Raw genomic sequence first — 19,962 nt, 5'->3', positions numbered from 1 at the left:
CTTTATGTAAAATGGCAACTACAACAGGGTTGCAATTTTATTTTTGCGTGACATTACACGCTAATATACACGGGTTTTGGTCTGACATATTTCACAGCCTTTGCAAATATTTTTCTGCGTGTGTTTGTTGTTGTGCCGTTGTAAATTTGCAATGCTTGCACCGTGCACCGGGTTTTGCAAGAGCAAGAGAATACCCCTAATATTAAATTTAGTTGTTTAAGCACTTAACAATGATATTCAATAATATTTAGTATTAATATCCGAACATTTCTTATGACTTCCGAAAACTGGATATTATCGAGGACACCCTAATGTTTATTCGCTCATTTATATTTTTATACTCTATCTCTCTGTGGAACAGGGTATTATAAGTTAGTTTTGCCCCAAATGTTTGTAACACCTCGAAATATGCGAGCTAGACCCATCTTAAAGTATACCGATCGGCTCAGAATCAGTACCTGATTCGATTTAAGCATGTCTGTCCGTCCGTCCGTACGTCTATATTATAGTAGGCCACGCCAGACTTTAGCCTTTCCTTACTTGTTTTATAAGAACACTGTAGTTTTGCATGCATTTTGTTGGCATATTAAATAATATCTTGCAATAATATTGGAAAATTTCTTTATAAAGTATAGCAGTAGGTATTAAATTGCAGTTACCTTAGTTAGTGAAAATTTTTTTTGGTCTATCTGCAGATACGTTGAAAATGTTATGGCGTTTTCTGAGATAACGGTACTATATACAATCACATAATTTACACACAAGATGCGACATGCCTAAAGAAGTCCCATAGTGGTCCTAACTCAATTTCGGAAAAAATGTCAGTTCCGTTAGTTGGTTATGCGAGCGACGATATATTATACATATAATGTATATATAAGTATGTATATAAAAATTCTTGAATTCCAATCCTCTAGTATTTTTGATCTTTATGGTTCTTCCTTGGCTTTGATTCCTGCAAATTGCAAGAGTATAAAATATTCGGTTCCACACTAACACACCCACAAATTTTACAAAGTTTACCATCCTCACAAAAATTGACTATGGATTGCAAATTATGGCAAGATCTCGAAATTATCTCTTACTAAAATAAGGAGCGCATATCATGCCGCGGTCCGATTTAGCCTTTGGGGCCTTTCGGACAACTCCTGTCAAATATCTGCTAACCGAAGGGGGTTTTCTTTCATAGTACAGTGCGTGAACTTTGGTTAGCCGCACATGCTTTTTGGTGGTTTAACATAAGAGTTATTGTCAAAAGTAACTGATTTTAGAATATTTCAAAATACTTCATTATTGGGAAAGAGAAGGAAAATATTTTGACGTTTCAAATGTATTACAGAAACAAAAAAGATAAAATATTGAAAATACAACGTAACTATACGCGTACTTAACTCAGCGGCATTACAAAAAATTAGAGAATTAAGCGGTTTTCACAAAAGATTAGCAAATTTTGCGCTTTTAATATGAAGTTGCACCCGCATTCTTATTAATTACTTGGAAAATTCTGGCTGGGATCGAGTCAATTAACTTTTGCAGTATTCATATAAGTACCTCTATCCAGATCCAGCCACGCCTGCAAAATTGCTGTTTTTAGCTCCTGCGCGGCTAAGTACTGGCGCCCATTCGCATACGCAGCCCTTGCAATTATGCCCCAAACATTTTCAATGAGGTTTAAATCCGGACTACGGGCTGGCTATTTAGCAACGGTATAGAGCGCGAAGCAAAAAGTTCTTTTGCCTTCTATCCTCCAAATACTCATTGAACACATCATCCAACATCTCAATATATTTTTCCAAATCCATTTTCGTCTTAATAATACATAGTTTGAGCTCTCCAAGGTAGGAGAACCCACCCTATACCACCATAGATCCACCCCCGAATTTATGGCTCGTTCTGGGAAGATTATTTTCGCGCAGATCATGCCAATAATAACTGAACCTATCAGATCCGTCTAAATTAAACTTTTTTTCATTAGAAAAAACAACATCGTGCCAGCAATCGGTCCAACTCATATGCTTTTTCGCAAATTTAAGTCTGGCTACTTTATTGACATGCGTAACTTGTGGTTTTTTTTAATTGCTTTTTCAACTTTATGTATCTGTCTGCAGCTAAAATTTTCTGAACTCTTTTTCCAATTGGGGGATTTAATTTTGCTATAATTTTAGAGGCACTCAACTGATTTTGAGTAGCTTTTACTTTAATAATATTAACTTGCCGGCGAGATATCTTGGTATTCCTCCTTGATTTTTTGTTGGATATGCCATTTTTATCTCCTAATTTCAGAAGATTTCTCACGACTTTCTCTAACCTTTTGATTTGCCGGCTGATTGGTCTGTTAGAAAGACAATTTTCCTTCAAAATTTTAATTTGTCTCTTTTCCACATCATTTAAAAACTTGTATCTAGCCATTTCAATCACACTGTTGTCAATTGAATATAATTATATAGAATAAGTCTAAATGTTAACAAAACTTGACAAAACAATATTAAAAACACAGAGAACTTACCGCAAAAACGATAAAAATAAGACTGCGGCTTACAAAAGTTCGCACCAATTGTCAGACAATATTCACATTTTGCTATTTTAGTACCGCTATGTGTTCAAATTACTTGAATATAAAATATAAGAAGTGCGTGGCTATATAAGCCGTGGCAGCGCCAACATAATCAATCAGTGCTAAGAGTAAACTGTTATAGTGTAGACGAGTTGTAAAATAAAGAGTTGTTGAATTGAATTAAACAGTTTTTGGTTTTATTCGTCAATCCAGAGATACGAACCTAGCAAAGTAAACTAGCAAGCAGTAAAATCGTAACAATTGGTGTCAGAAGTGGGATTGTCAAATAATCCAAATTCAAGATGGTTAAATTCGGAGAATTGAGAATTCAGCATTTGAAAAAGGAACTGGAGGAGCGTAAATTGCCGATAAGCGGGCAAAAGGCGGATCTGCAGGCACGATTACGTGAAGTAATGGAAGCGGATGGAATTAATGTGGACGAGTTCGAATTTGATGGGCCAGAAACTTCTACAAAGGTAGAAGAAAAAGTAGAAGAACAACGAACATCATAGAGTGTGGACATGAACATGCTGTTAGTGGCTTTAACAGAAAATTGCTGAAAATACAGAAAATGCAGTGCAAACAGGAAATCGTCTGGCACAGCAAATAGCTGAAAATGCAGAAAAGGCAGTGCAAACAGAAAATCGTCTGGCACAGCAAATAGCAGAAAACACATCACAGTTAAAGTCTTGCCTTACACAACAAATGACTGAAAATAATACGCAGTTAGAAAAGCGTTTGGTACAACAGATTACAGAAAATAAAACACAAGTGCAAGAGAAATTTTCAAAATTTGAAGACGAATTAAGCACAATAAAAAATGACGAAGAAAATTTAAGATCAGAATTTCTTCAACTGAGTAATCGTATGCGAGAACTGCAACTACATGGCCCTGCACCATCAACAAATAATCCAAGATTGAAGGCACCCACATTCGATGGAAGTATTCCATTTCAAATTTTCAAACTTCAGTTTGAAAAGACAGCAATGGCCAATAACTGGAATGCTGCGGACAAAGTGGCGTCCTTGTTTGTATCATTGAAAGGACCTGCGGCAGAAATCCCTCAGACTATTCCAGATTGTGAACGGGACAACTATGAGGCATTGATGAGTGCGATGGAAAGACGATATGGTAGTGAGCACCGGAAACAAATATACCAGATCGAACTGCAAAATAGGGGTCAGAAAATGAACGAGTCATTGCAAGAGTTCGCAACTGAAATAGAACGACTGGCTCATTTGGCAAATGCAGATGCACCTGTGGATAACATTGAGAGGGTAAAAATTCAATGTTTCATAAATGGAATTCGTGATGTGGACACCAAACGCGCCACATATGCATTGCCAAAAAGAACGTTTGCTGAAACGGTTTCGCACGCCCTCAAACAGGAAACAGCTTCCCTACTAAGTAAACCAGCACACAAAGTACAAAGGGTTGAAATGGAACAACCGGCGCTGATGGAAGAAATATTGAAGACTCTGAAGACAATTGCTGCACCGCGAGTAAATACAACAGGCAGATGTTTCAACTGTGGAAAAGCGGGTCACTTTGCCCGAAATTGCAATATAAAAGTAAACCCATCAAAACGGAAACAACCAACAGATAACGAGGACGGAGCATCCACATCTCACAAGTCGTTAAACTAAAACGGAACAGTTCAAAGGGGCGTGAGCTGGTTCCCACAACTATTTGCCCCGCCATCTCGATATCACAAATAGGTCGCCATGACAACAATCTTACTATCAACGGCATCGTAAATGGACGACTGTCAACGCTTACTTTGGATACTGGTGCCACACATTCAATTATCCGACCGGATGTGGTAAGAGGAACGGTTGAACCATTAGTCGGTTGCAAGCTTCGAACGGCCACCGGGGAGGAAGCAGCTGTCGCGGGAAAAGTGTTTTGCGAAGTGGTGATTGGCACCCTGGAAGTTAATCACACCTTCATCGTAGCAGAAATCACGGATGAAATTATAATGGGAGTAGATTTCATGATTGATCACGGGGTTACTATGGATTTAAACAAGCAAATGCTGTTTTGCCAGAACATGGAGATGCCTATAAACACCGGATATGTGACCAACGTTGAAAGTAGGAGGGTGATTGTTGATGATAATCAGAGTATTCCACCAAAATCTGAGGCGATTAATTGGGCTAAAGTGAATGGAGGAGGTGGGACTGAAGAATTGTGGATTGTGGAACCAACAAAAATAGATACACCCATATTGGTAGGAAGAACGCTTGTGAAAACTAGAGAAGACGCCACCATTCCGGTCAGAGTAGTGAATGAATTCAACACGCCTATAAGTCTGAAGAAAGAAGCAGTAGAGTAGAAAATTTTTCATAATTAATTTAATTAATGCTTTGTATAGCTGATTCCTATAAATCACCAATGTGAGAAGCGCTTATGTAGATGTAGATAATTTTATTATATTATAAATATTAATAATATTTAAGTGCGTATGCATTAATTTGGCAAGTAGTAGTGCGCCACCGCTCTAGGATTTGTTCAGATTGTTTTTTTTTTTTTGTTTTTCCATTATTGGCGAAAGCCATCTTGCGGGGCCGAAAATTTGTATGTCCTTTTAATATAGGGACTGTCAGAGGTAACTCTAACTTTATTATTTATACCACTTTGTGGAGTGTTGGAATATTGTGGCTCTAGTGGTAGTCGTACGACGTACCGGCCATTATTTGATCGAGTAGTTGTGGCTTTAGAGAAGTGCTCCCAATACTGATCTTTTATAGTTTTGTTTGTTATTGCGCGTTTTCTTAACGTTTGCAGTTTACTTAATTGTGAATTAAGGTATTTGTTTTTATTATACTCAACTTGAGTTGGTATGGTGGTGACTAGTTCTGTGACTAGTCCATTTTGTGTTTCGCTGTGCAGCGTTTGAGATTTTTGTGCCTTTGAACAGCATGGTGTCTCTTGGCAATTTTTACTATTTTGGCTCTCGGGATTTGCTTTTGTAATTAAACCCGTGTTTCCTTTTGTATATGCGCTCCTTTGAGTTGAGGGATATGTGCTGTAATGCAGCATTGTATGATGTCTTTTATGACAATATAGGCAGTTAAATTTGCTTTTGCAATTTTTAGGATTATGTGTATGGGACAAGCAGTTTGTACAGAGTCTTTTTGATCTGACAAAGTTGTTCCTTTCGTTAATGTTTAATTTTTTAAACTTCTCGCAAGTTTTAAGTTTATGCCCTCTTTTACATAGTTCGCATGTGAACGTTTGTGTTTTGTTAAACATTATGTTTGATTTGTTTTTGCTTCTAGCTTGGGGTCTATTTAAGCTTTTATTTTGATCGTGTTTAATGTTCTTTTTCTTGATTATTTTTTCTTCTAACCTTTCCGCAATTTCATATTGGGTGGTGAGAAAATCTTTCATTTGTTGCCACGTTGGGCACTTTTTTCGTGATGAGAGCGATTGCTCCCATAAAAGTAACGACTTTTCTGGTAATGCGGCAGTGCAAATGTTTACCAGAATTGGGTCCCAGCTGTCTGTGCGAATATTTTGTGTCGACAGAATCGACAAACAATTGGAAACAGTGGATTGTAGTGTTACAAATTCTTCACTTGTTTCTTTCTTGATTTTAGGCAAGTTTAGTAGAGTCGTTACTTGCTTATCGACTAATATTCTTTCGTTTTCATATCTAGCTTTTAGAGCTTCCCAAGCCAAATTGAAATTATCGTCATTAAGAGCGAACTGTTTTACTGTTATCCCTGCTTGACCTTTAGTTTTGTATCGGAGGTGATACAATTTTTGCGCTTGTGATAATTGAGGATGGTTTATGTACACGGCCGTGAACATGTCCCGGAAGGACGGCCATTCTTCATAACCTCCGTAAAAGGTTTCTGTGTCACAAGCGGGCAACTCGAGTTGGATGCCTGAACTTGCCTCTTGATGTTGTTGCATTTGTGGCAGCTGTATTCTCGGATGTGGAGTAGGTGCAACTGCTTTTATTAGCTTTAATTGATCGGAGATCATAGCTTTCGTTTCTTCATATTGGTCAAGGCAGTTTTCGTACATATCGTAAGCCGATGATTTAAAATTTTGAGGTAGATCTGAATTGTCAGATTCTACTATGGCGTCATGAGCCGCTTGGAGTCGTGTCCAAGAATTATTAATATTTATAATTTTGATTTCTAGTAGCGATTCCGAGTTTTCGTGAATCGGTGAAGAGGCAAATCTAGTGCAGTATCTTGTTAAACTGTCACTTTCTGAAATGAATTTAATAACCTCTTTTGAGCGTGTAGCTCCTGCAGGTGTATTTTGATTTTTATTATTATTCATTGTTTTTACTGTATGGTAAAATATTTGTCAAAATGAGTTAAATTTGTCTCAGTGTAAACCAAATACTCTTTTCAGTAAATAAGAGTTTATTTATTTCGTATAAAACGGATTCTTTATTTTTTATTATTACCACTAATCGATATTATTTATTTATATTTTAGTTTGAAGTTTGAAAATGTCCGAACTTTTAATTGAATAACACTTTTTACGTCCTTATGTTAGTATTTAGGTACACCCTAATACTTGGACTTATACGAATGTATATATGTGCTTATGAAAGTACTTATGTTTTGTGCAATTGAGAGCTCGCTGAGGAGATCAATGCGCTTTTTACATAAGTATGCACGAATTATTTGTGTGCTTATGGTTATGCTTTGTTCGTAAGCAATTGAGAGCTCGTTAGAGAGATCAATTCGCTTTTTGTACGCAAACCTGCTTGTTTTTGTTTGCCAAACAAGAGGTATTGCCAGATAATTGCCAATGCGGACTTATAATATGTGTGTGTACAAATGTGTTAATAAATGTTTTGCGTAGTTCTTGCAAAGTATGTATATTTTGTTGTTATTTTTGATATATACTTATGTAAATATTATTTAATTTTTTTTTCGTAAAAGAGAGAGTTCGGAAATGGAATTGAAAAATTTTTTCTCTTATGTATATTTTATACGTAAGCAAATATGCACTTGTACATAGATTCTATTAGAACGGCCGCTTAATAAAAATTATAGAAATATGTGAGTATATAAATATATATTTTGCGCTTGGCAATTATACATACATATTGATGTATGTTTTGTGTATCATGTAGAGGTATTTTTTTTTGCACTAAATAGATGTATATGCATATATGTACATATGTATGTACGTGTTTTTTGTTTCTGTTTTTATTTTTTAGTTTATTTTTTCAAATATTCCTTTCTCAATTTTTGTATGCAGTCCTGCTTATTACTTTATTAAGCATAAGGGGTGCTGCCGGAAATTTGTCATAAACATTTGAATTTTTTTATTTATTGGTGTTGGACCGAAGTAAGTATATGCATAAGTATATTTAAGGATATATACATGTATGTGTACATGCAATGATACAGAATGTACTTGATTAAAATGCGGCCATTTGAATTTTACGGTATAGTACAGCCGTAAATTAAACCAGTTTGGGTACCGATTTTCGCTAAGTTTTAACTAGGAAAACCGTACTATACATATGTATGTATGTATATATGTGCATATACTAAATATGAAATGAAATTAATACGCTCACTTTGATGTGGGTTCAACGTGTGTATGTATGCCTATGCCCCTTTTTTTGCCAATTCCTTTTGTCTTCTTCCACGGTCTTCCAGCTGCCTGACTTCTTATGCGTATTGTTGTTTGTATGTAAGTTTATGTTTTTAAGTTCGCGCCCGAATGTTTGTTGTATTGCTATATTTTTGTTTTGGGGTTTCGCGCCCGGTTTAGTGGTTTTGTGTTTGTAAAATTTTGTGTTTATGTTTTGGTTTTGTAAGTGTATGCTCTTGTCAGCGCAGCTTTATTTTTTTTTATTGGTACCACTGCACTTTGTCTTTTTCTTGTGTATAAGTATATCTTCACTTTTTTTTTCCTTTTTTGTTTGGCCCACTGCACTTTTTGTTTTGTTTTTTTTTTTTTTTTTAATTTTTGCTTGATTGCTGTTTTTGTTTGTTATATATGTATATATGTTGTTCGTTTGTTTTCTTGTTTAATTTTGTATTGTTTAAGATTCGCGCCCGTTTAATTTGTTACTTTGTATTTTGTGTTTAGGTTTCGCGCGCGTTTAATTTGTTGGTAGTGTTTTTCGTATGTACGTATCTTAAGTTTATTTCGACTGTTTTTATATAGTTTTCGTCTCTCACTTTTAAAATGTGTTTATGCTTTCCTTTTTTATTTAATTAGGAATTTTTTCCATATTTCCTGCACTTTTGTTGTTTACTGCCGCCTACGGAGATTCCTTGTGGTTATTGTTGTTTTGTGTATTATTCGCTCCCGAATGTTTGTTTTGTTTTAAAGTTTCGCGCCCGTATGTCTGTTTATTTTTTGTTGTACCTGTTGACTGTTTTGTATATTTTGATTTTTCATGTAATTTATTTTTATTTTTGTTATGGTGGGGTCACTGCCCTTTTTTTTTGTTTTTGCACTGCACCCTTTTATGTTGTTGTTTGTTTGTATATATATGTTGTAAGTAAGCACATATGTTTTTTTTGTGTGTCACTGCATTATGTTCTCGCACTTTGTTTGTTTTTTGCCACCAAATTTGGTTATTATTGCTATTACATCAATTTATGTCAATTTTTATTGTTTTTAATTTGACTGAACCGAAGGTGCCTTTCGTTAAGGCTCGAAGGACCATGAATATTTTTGTACCAAATAGATACATATGTGTCTGTGGTAATAATTAAATTATTAAATTGGTAATAACGCACATCCGGAATAAAAAGACCGCAGCACTAAAGTTTATAGTGTACAAAACAATTTATTAAAAAAGTATTTGACGTTGTACAAATATTCCTTTTCTTAAAATTAAATATTTCGATTATTTAGGTAACGAATGTTGAAGATGAGATCGCTATTGTCGATGCTCAAAACTGCACCGGGACGGGACGCGAAGAACGGATGTCGATGCGCGCAGTGTGTCGAACGAAAGTGTATAGCGAAAGTTGATGTGTTGATGGGCGAACTGCAGGTGACGAATGCGTTGTACCTGACAAGCGGATCATCCTTTATGTTTAGTGGGTTGATGTAGAAGTGTGGTGAGTTGTGTTGTACTAGGATGGGTCAGTTTTTCCTGGGTAGAGTGGGTGGATGCTTACCTCCTACTCTGCCAGAATATAAGTGCAATAGCACGATGCGAACGGTCACAACAGAAGCCTACTATTGAGCCACAGCAGATAAGTCCTACACTCCTAAATAATTTGCTGAACGAACTGCATGGAAATGAAAAATTAAAAGCAGAAAAACTATTAGAAAAATACGCATCCATATTTGCAAACGAAGGAAACACAGGAAGAACCGGCATTGTCAAACATCGCATAAATACTGGAGACGCTAAGCCAATCCGACAAGCTCCGCGTAGGGTTCCACTAGCAAAACGTGAGGATGCTAACAAAATTATCGAAGACATGCACAAAAACGGTGTAATCGAACCTTCAATAAGTCCATGGAGCTCACCTATCGTCCTAGTTAAAAAGAAAGATGGTAGCACCCGTGTTTGCGTAGATTATAGGAAGTTGAATGATGTCACAAAGAAAGACAGTTATCCTCTACCGAGAATCGACGATACATTAGACCCCTTGTCTGGAGCGAAATGGTTTTCTACGTTAGATTTACAAAGTGGATATTGGCAAGTCGAGATTGATGAATGTGACCGTGAAAAGACCGCTTTCAGTATGGGCGACGGGTTATGGGAATTCTCTGTGCCATTTGGGTTATGTAATGCGCCTGCAACGTTCGAGCGACTGATGGAACATGTGTTAAAAGGACTCAACTGGAAGACATGTTTGGTGTATCTTGATGACATTATCATCATGGGAAAAAGTTTCGATGATCATCTGGAAAATCTAGAGGAAGTCTTTCAGCGAATAGCATCAGCCGGATTACGCTTGAATCCCAAAAAGTGCTCATTATGGAAGAAGCAGGTCACATATCTCGGACATAAAGTGTCAACTGAGGGGATTCACACCGAGGAAGGAAAAATAAAAGCAGTTAAAGATTGGCCTCGACCCACCAACATACATGAACTCCGCAGCTTCCTCGGCTTATGTACGCATTACCGCCGTTTTCTAGCTGGATTTCCCTTATTATGAAGTTTGCATGATTTAACAAAGAAGAATCGCCCGTTTGTATGGCAGTTGGAACAAGAAAAAATCGTTTGAACAGCTTAAAGAATTACTTTGTACGGCGCCGATGTTGGCTTATCCAATACCTGGAAAGAAACTCATCCTGGATACAGATGCGAGCGCTTATGGAATTGGAGGTGTCCTGTCTCAGCTCATCGACGGACAAGAAAGAGTAATTGGGTATTACAGCAGAGTGCTCGGGAAACCAGAGAAAAACTACTGTGTGACGCGAAAAGAACTACTAGCTGCGGTGGAATGTGTAAAACATTTCCACAAGTATTTGTATGGACAACGATTCTTGCTGAGGATTGATCATGCAGCATTAAAATGGTTATTACAGTATAAGAATCCGGAAGGCCAAATTGCACGATGGATCGAAAGATTACAGAATTACGACTTCGAAACGGAACATCGAAAGGGGATTCACCACAAAAATGCGGATGCATTATCACGTCGCCCTTGTCCACTGGAATGTAAACATTGCTCAAAATCAGAAGGAAAAGAAGGTATAATCGACGTCCGATGACTAAATATAGAACCTGAAGGTGATTGGACTCCTCACCGCATCAGAATCAATCAGCTAGAGGACCCTGATCTTGCAAAGCTGGTAATGGCCAAAGAAAATGGGGTACGACCACCAAAGGAACAAATAAGTAGCGAGAGTCCAACTGCAAAAGCATATTGGGCCCAATGGAACAGCATAAACCTCGTTAATGGATACCTTCATCGTACCTGGGAAAGCGAAGATGGCAAACAGTCTCGTCTGCTGATCATAGTACCGAAGTCCATGATCCCGAAAGTGTTGAAAGAATATCACAATGGACCTAGTGGAGGGCACCTTGGAATTACAAAAACTATAGAGAAGATTAAACAACGGTTCTACTGGATCGGTTGTCGAGATTCAATAGCAGAATGGATAAGTAATTGCGTAGAGTGCATGGCAGCTAAAGGTCCTAAAGCCAAAAGTCGCGGTAGGCTACAACAGTACAACGTGGGATCACCATTTGAACGAGTCGCAATGGATGTTGCAGGTCCGTTCCCAACCAGTACGGCCGGAAACAAATATCTACTGGTTGTCATGGACTATTTCAGTAAATGGCCAGAAGTATATGCCTTACCAAACCAAGAAGCGAAGACAGTAGCCGAAGCGTTTGTAGAAAATTGGATAACAAGGTTCGGAGTCCGTCGAATTACACTCAGATCAAGGCAGGAATTTCGAATCTTCCATTTTCCAAGAAGTCTGTATATTATTGGGCATCCACAAGACACGGACAACAGCGTTACATCCACAATCAGATGGAATGGTGGAGAGATTCAACCGAACGCTCGAAGAACATCTGCGGAAAATCGTTGATAAAGATCAACGGAATTGGGACAAATGCATCCAGATGTTCCTGCTGGCGTATCGTTCAGCGAAGCACGAGACAACTGGTTACACGCCAGCAAAGATTATTTTTGGATCTGATCTGCGACTCCCTGCTGATCTTAAGTTTGGAACGAATTTTACGGCTGTAAGAAATGATGGAGATTATTGTTCTGCCTTAAAGGAAGAAATGAATGAATTGCATCTAATGGTAAGACAGCACACGCATCTGATGAGCAATAAGATGAAAGACCGGTTCGATCAAGCGGCAAATTCAAAAGGTTTTGAAGAAGGTGATCTGGTCCTGTTGTACAATCCACTTCGAAAGAAAGGTTTGCCCCCGAAACTGCAGACAGCCTGGGAAGGACCCTATATAGTGATGAAACGACTTAACCCATTTACAGCCATTGGTCGATTTATCGACCAGCAAATTTGAAAAATCACCAAGTCGAAAATGAACGAGATCTGCGTGAAATCAATAATTTTATGCGATTTTGCAACTTTCTGAATCCGTGGCTAAACGGCTCAATGTAACAATCTCAAAAAATGTTAAGCATCGAGTGTTTTTTTATTATAATCAAAATAAAAAGTTGAAATGAAATCAATGCGGTGGATCTAGGTGTGGCCGAAAATGGGTTAATGACGTGGTATACCGCATACAAAGAAATGGAAAAGCACGATGTAAAATGAAAGTTGTACATTTGGAGAGGCTCGCCCCATTTGATTCAAGAGGATTTGTGCCTAATCGGGACGATTAAGCTTTAGTGGAGGGCAGTGTTACAAAAGTAGTATTAAGTTGTATTTGTATTGCTATATGCATCCCTTATTATGAACAATAGCTGTAGGTATATGGAATAGCATTTGTCTTGTTGTAAACATCTGGCGCCGCGGCTGTCTGCTTGTCGAAACAATAGACATCTGGCGCCGCACTGTCTGCTTGTCTACTTAAACAATTGCTGAGTCTGGCGCCGTATAGCATTATGTTCTGGTAATTTCCAGACGCAATATTCTAGAAGGACACGTCGGCATCAGCGAGAAGTGCGTGGCTATATAAGCCGTGGCAGCGCCAACATAATCAATCAGTGCTAAGAGTAAACTGTTATAGCGTAGACGAGTTGTAAAATAAAGAGTTGTTGAATTGAATTAAACAGTTTTTGGTTTTGGAGGATGGAGTCATGTGTAGAAGTTCACGCAAGTGAGGAAAGTTCTCTGATCGCCATTCACTTGGGAGTGGCCAGAAACGATTCTTTTGAATATGACTCAAGCAGCTCACGACTTCCGGTCTTTGACCAAGTATCCTCTGGGTAGCCTAAGAACATCCGTTTGAAGGCGAGCTAAAGTGAGAAGGCGAAACATCCCCTGCATAGGGTTGTGCGCTGGGTTTGGGACCCGCCACGTAAAAAAACACCCCCAATAAAAAACAACAAACAGCCTCGAATGAGAGACCCCCCTTTTGATGACGAACATGGCAAACGAAATAAGGACTACGAATTGAGGGCATGCACCTGGAATGTCCGGTCCTTTAACTGGGAAGGTGCCACTGCCCAGCTGGTTGATGTCCTCGTGAAAACAAAGGCTGACATCACCGCCGTCCAAGAAATGCGATGGAGGGGACAAGGGCAGAGACGAGTAGGTCCTTGTGACATTTACTACAGTGGCCATATAAAGGAGCGCAGGTTTGGTGTGGGATTCGTGGTGGGAGATAGACTCGGTCGCCGAGTACTATCATTCACTCCGGAGAATGAACGTCTAGCCACAATCCGCATCAAAGCGAGGTTCTTCAACATATCGCTGATTTGCGCCCACGCCCCGACGGAAGAGAAGGACGATGTGACCAAAGATGACTTTTTTATGAGTGCTTGGAGCGCACTTATGAGAGATGCCCCCGCCACGATGTCAAAATCGTGCTTGGCGACTTCAACGCCAGGGTGGGCAAAGAAGGTATCTTTGGCACTACGGTCGGTAAATTCAGCCTCCACGAGGAAACATCCCCAAATGGGTTGAAGCTGATCGACTTCGCCGGGGCCCGAAATATGGTTATCTGTAGTACTAGATTCCAGCATAAAAAGATACATCAAGCTGCCTGGCTGTCTCCGGATCGAAAAACCACCAACCAGATCGATCATGTTGTGATAGACGGAAGACACGTCTCCAGTGTTTTAGATGTGCGTGCGCTCCGAGGTCCTAACATCGACTCGGACCACTATCTTGTTGCAGCCAAGATTCGCACCCGCCTCTGTGCAGCAAAAAACGCACGAAAACAAACACAAGGAAGGTTCGACGTCGAAAAGCTGCAATCACAACAGACAGCCGAACGATTTTCTACTCGGCTTGCACTCCTGCTCTCTGAGAGCACTCGTCAACAACTCGGTATAAGGGAACTGTGGGACGGCATTTCAAACTCCTTACGTACAGCTGCAACCGAAACCATTGGTTTTCGGAAAGTGCAAAAGAACAGCTGGTACGACGAGGAGTGCCGTGTCGCAGCGGAGAGAAAACAGGCTGCCTACCTCGCAACGTTACGATCGACCACAAAACGTGCGGGATGGGATAGATACCGAGAGTTGAAGAGGGAAGCGAGACGCATTTGCATACAGAAGAAGAAAGAGGCCGAAATGCGTGAGTACGAACAGCTTGATAAGCTGGCCGACAGGGGTAATGCTCGAAAATTCTACGAAAAAATGCGGCGACTTACAGAAGGTTTCAAGACCGGTGCATACTCCTGTAGAACCCCCAAAGGTGATCTAGCCACCGATGCCCAGAGCATACTTAGATTATGGAGGGAACACTTCTCCAGCCTGCTGAATGGCAGTGAACACATAGCACCAGGAGAAGGCGAACCCGATTCCCCAATCGATGACGATGGAGCAGACGTTCCATTGCCCGGCCATGACGAAGTTCGAATAGCAGTTGCCCGCCTGAAGAACAACAAAGCGGCAGGGGCCGACGGATTGCCGGCCGAGCTATTCAAACACGGCGGCGAAGAACTGATAAGGAGCATGCATCAGCTTAGTTGCAAAATATGGTCGGATGAGAGCATGCCCAACGATTGGAATTTAAGTGTGCTATGCCCAATCCATAAAAAAGGAGACCCCACAATCTGTGCCAACTACCGTGGGATTAGCCTTTTCAACATCGCGTACAAGGTTCTATCGAGCGTATTGTGTGAAAGATTAAAGCCCACCGTCAACAAACTGATTGGACCTTATCAGTGTAGCTTCAGACCTGGTAAATCAACAACCGACCAGATATTCACCATGCGCCAAATCTTGGAAAAGACCCGTGAAAGGAGGATCGACACTCACCACCTATTCGTCGATTTCAAAGCTGCTTTCGACAGCACGAAAAGGAGCTGCCTTTATGCCGCGATGTCTGAATTTGGTATCCCCGCAAAACTAATACGGCTGTGTAAACTGACGTTGAGCAACACGAAAAGCTCCGTCAGGATCGGGAAGGACCTCTCCGAGCCGTTCGATACCAAACGAGGTTTCAGACAAGGCGACTCCCTATCGTGCGACTTTTTCAATCTGCTGCTGGAGAAAATTATTAGAGCTGCAGAACTGAATCGAGCAGGTACAATCTTTTATAAGAGTGTACAGCTGCTGGCGTATGCCGATGATATTGATATCATCGGTCTCAACACCCGCGCCGTTAGTTCTGCTTTCTCCAGACTGAACAAGGAAGCAACGCAAATGGGTCTGGCAGTGAACGAGGGCAAGACGAAATATCTCCTGTCATCAAACAAACAGTCGTCGCACTCGCGACTTGGCACTCACGTCACTGTTGACAGTCATAACTTTGAAGTTGTAGATAATTTCGTCTATTTAGGAACCAGCGTAAACAACACCAACAATGTCAGCCTAGAAATCCAACGCAGGATTACTCTTGCCAACAGGTGCTACTTCGGACTGAGTAGGCAATTGAAAAGTAAAGTCCTCTCTCGACGAACAAAAACCAAACTCTATAAGTCGCTCATAATTCCCGTCCTGCTATATGGTGCAGAGGCTTGGACGATGACAACAACCGATGAGTCGACGTTGCGAGTTTTCGAGAGAAAAGTTCTGCGGAAGATTTATGGTCCTTTGCGCGTTGGCCACGGCGAATACCGCATCCGATGGAACGATGAGCTGTACGAGATATACGACGACATTGACATAGTTCAGCGTATTAAAAGACAGCGGCTAGGCTGGCTAGGTCATGTTGTCTGGATGGATGAAAACACTCCAGCCCTGAAAGTATTCGACGCAGTACCCGCCGCGGGAAGCAGAGGAAGAGGAAGACCTCCACTCCGGTGGAAGGACCAAGTGGAGAAGGACCTGGCCTTGCTTGGAATATCCAATTGGCGCCACGTAGCGAAGAGAAGAAACGATTGGCGCGCTGTTGTTGACTCGGCTATAATCGCGTAAGCGGTGTCTACGCCAGTGAAGAAGAAGAATGTAAAGGAACGGAAATGATCCTAAACTATTAAAAGATAAGAAATATTGTGTATGCCGTTGAGAACACTTGTGTTTAAGATATGTATACATACTTCGGTATGTACAATAGACTAGTATTAAGATTGGTTTATGTACTATGCATGTGGTGCATACACGAACCCTACGCGTCTTATTTTAAATACGATACAAACAAGTCTCTGCAAAACAAATAATGGGCGATCTACCAGAATTCAGGGTATCAATGTCGAGTCCGTTTGCTTATACTGGAGTTGACTACGCTGGACCATTCCAAATGAGATGCTCAAAAGGACGTGGTCAAAAGTCCTTCAAAGGGTATGTAGCAGTGTTTATATGCCTCTCAACTAAAGCTGTTCATCTTGAGGCAGTCAGTGAGTTATCACCAGACGCGTTTTTGGCAGCACTAAGGAGATTTTTTGGCAGAAGAGGAAGGTGTCTTCATATCTACTCGGACAATGGATCCAATTTTGTTGGAGCAAATAAGTGGCTTGATAAAGAGTTTAAAGCAGCAATAAAGCAAGACTCAGATGTAGCACCAATTTTGGCCAACGAGCAAATAACTTGGCATTTTATTCCCCCGGCAGGCCCACATTTCGGAGGAATGTGGGAGGCAGGTGTAAAAGGATTAAAATACCATTTAAAAAGAGCCATCGCAGATACAAAATTAACTTTTGAAGAAATGTCTACAGTATTAGCTTAAATAGAGGCATCTTTGAACTCGCGTCCACTATATTCAATAAACGACGATAATGGAATAGATGCGTTAACACCGGGCCATTTTCTAATTGGAAGACCATTAAAGTCAATTCCATCTCTCAAACCAGATGTCAACTACTCTACATTAAACAAATGGAAATTAGCACAAAAAATTCACAGAGATTTTTGGAATCGTTGGAAAAATTAATATCTTCATACATTTCAGCAAAGAAATAAATGGAAAATTGCGGTAGACATTATTGAGGTCGGCGATGTGGTAATACTAAAAGACGAAAACTCACAACCACCCAAGTGGCCTCTTGCTAAAATTATAGAAACTCATCTGGGAAATGATGGTCGCGTTCGTGTGGCAACGTTGAAGCTGCAAAATAGCATATTGAAAAGACCAATCCAGAAGTTGTGTCCTTTGATAAGCGCAGCAGAAAAAGACCGGAAGGAGCAGGTAAAGAACACTTACTTAGCCACAAATAGTCAAAAGAAAACAAACAGATCGAATATGAATATAACTGGAGTTACACTTCTGGTACCGTATTGTCTTACACCAAGCAATCTCGAAAACGCCTTGAAAGTAGTGCCAAAATGAATTGGATCTGTAAGCGAATTGCCGGCTAATACAGCAATATTTTTGGATTCACTAGGGAAAATGGACGTAATTACCTCTACTTGGGATTTGGTAATATACTATGATCTTCGCGCATAATTTGAACAGATGAAGTTAATACCGAATTGCTTGTCTAGAATAAAAGTTCATATCTTAACTCAGTTCGAAGAAGCATGTAATGTCATATCATTATCTCTTGGAAGGCGCCTTGAAGCAATAACGCACAATCACAATTTGATTGTATATAACAAGAGACAAAAAAGAGCACCTTTAGAATGGGTTGGTTCCACTTATAATATGCTATTTGGATTGATGGATGCCGATGACCAAGACCAAATTGAATCTAATTTTAAAGCTCTACTCAGCAACCAAAGACATTTAAAAGAAAGTTTCAAGGCGCAAATTTTTGTAATCAATTCGACAGCAAATTTTATCAACAAGAATATATATGAAGTAAATGAGCAATTTACAAAACTTCAAACTCAAATTAATAAGTACCATTCTGAGATAATAAAAGATATTAATCGAGATAAAATGGCTATACAATTTCAAATGCTGATAACACAAATTAACATTCTTATGAGCGAATGTGAAAACACACAAAGATCCACAACTGAATTACTAATCGATTTGAATCATGGAAGAATTAATCCAGCTCTTTTAACTCCCTTACAACTGAGTGAAGAATTGATGCTCATTAAAGAAAAATTACCAGCAAAACTTCAAATTCCTGGACACCAAAGCGACAGTCAATTACGTGATGTTTACAACCTCATGGAAGCAAGAGGTATTTTTATTGACCAAAAATTAATAATTAAAGGAGAGATACCATTGATGCAGAGTGAGTCATCGGAAGTTTTCAAATTGATAGCCATTCCTTCCGAGTATAAAGGACGTGTTGTAAAAGCGAAATTAAGAAATGAATTTTTAATTTATAACTTTGGGCTTAATTCGTATTTTTTTATATCCCAAGCTCAGCTGAATAAGTGTACAAGAAGCCTAAACAAACACCTTATCTGTAAAGGAAAAACACCATGGCAGCCTGCATTAGACCAAACTTGCGAGCTTTCAGCACTAATCAACACTAGCCATACAGACTGTCAGTATGAAGAGACAAAGAAGACACCGTTCTAGGCAGAGCTTAATCCAGATAACACGTGGATTTTTAAAGTATTCAAAGGATCTACATTGCACGTCGACTGTCTAGGTGGTAAAAGAGAAATAATAGAAATCCCAGCACAAGGCGTTCTTTCCATTGAAGCTGGTTGCACAGCCCGATACGAAGGCATCACATTATCAAGTCATCAAATATTTACAACCCAAAATACAATCAACTTAACACAAGATCCAATTATATCAGTAATATATGATATTACAGAAGACAAAATAGTGCCGCTTCAGATTGACCGCATCAACAACAACAAAGATGTCGAACAAATTAAGGAGCAGATTAATAGAATAAGTAATAATGATTTTAATTTAAGAGATTTAAATCTAAAAAATCATAGCGGAAACATATCGCTTATATTAGTTATTATAATAATTGTAATTTTATTCATATGTTATGTACGCTACAAATCCAAGCCAAAGGGGAAAATTACGATTAATCTTTCTAATCGCACGAACACATAATTTGTAATTAATTGTATAAATGTAATCAAAAAATAATAATAATTGTTATATTACAGTAACCACATTTTTTGGCCCTCGGCAGTATGTTCAAATTACTTGAACAATAATATACAGTCCACTGTCAGTTGACTGCATACAAAAATGCAGCAAATAAAAGAAAAATATATAATAAGAATTCAATACAGAAAAACAACCCTTATGGTGGTTATTGTATTCTTCATCATAAATCTCAAGTGCCTTAGTCACAAACACACACGCATACATACTTACATAAACTAACAAATAGAAATGCAATAGATGCACACTAGCAAATGTATACAAATGCATTTGCTGATAAACTATACGTGTATTTTTAAATAACACCAACGCACTTATTATGTGTTATGCGTTGGTCTGATAATTAATTTAAGAACATAGGCTAAGAATTTTGTATAAAAGGAGCTGCTCAACAAAAATAAAGCCAGATTTGAAAGACAATCTCAGCTAGAAA

The 19,962-nt window shown here is 39.0% G+C and overlaps 2 protein-coding genes across 16 annotated transcripts in view; both read left to right on the top strand.

The window, feature by feature from the left end:
- LOC105222874 (tau-tubulin kinase homolog Asator) overlaps window positions 1-19,962 on the top strand; it is a 763,131-nt gene that overhangs the window by 651,874 nt on the left and 91,295 nt on the right. The window lies entirely within an intron of this gene.
- LOC125779131 (craniofacial development protein 2-like) overlaps window positions 1-19,962 on the top strand; it is a 409,833-nt gene extending 389,871 nt beyond the window's left edge. The window contains exon 3 of the mRNA XM_049459746.1: window positions 1-19,962. This exon is cut by the window's left edge and continues 40,038 nt beyond it. The gene's annotated coding sequence lies outside the window, so the exon portion shown is untranslated.

The sequence above is a fragment of the Bactrocera dorsalis genome, chromosome 6 (genome assembly GCF_023373825.1).
Source record: "Bactrocera dorsalis isolate Fly_Bdor chromosome 6, ASM2337382v1, whole genome shotgun sequence".
Classification (NCBI taxonomy): Eukaryota; Metazoa; Arthropoda; class Insecta; order Diptera; family Tephritidae; genus Bactrocera; species Bactrocera dorsalis.
Note: the sequence above shows the minus strand (reverse complement) of the source record. Positions and strands in the feature narration are given on the sequence as shown.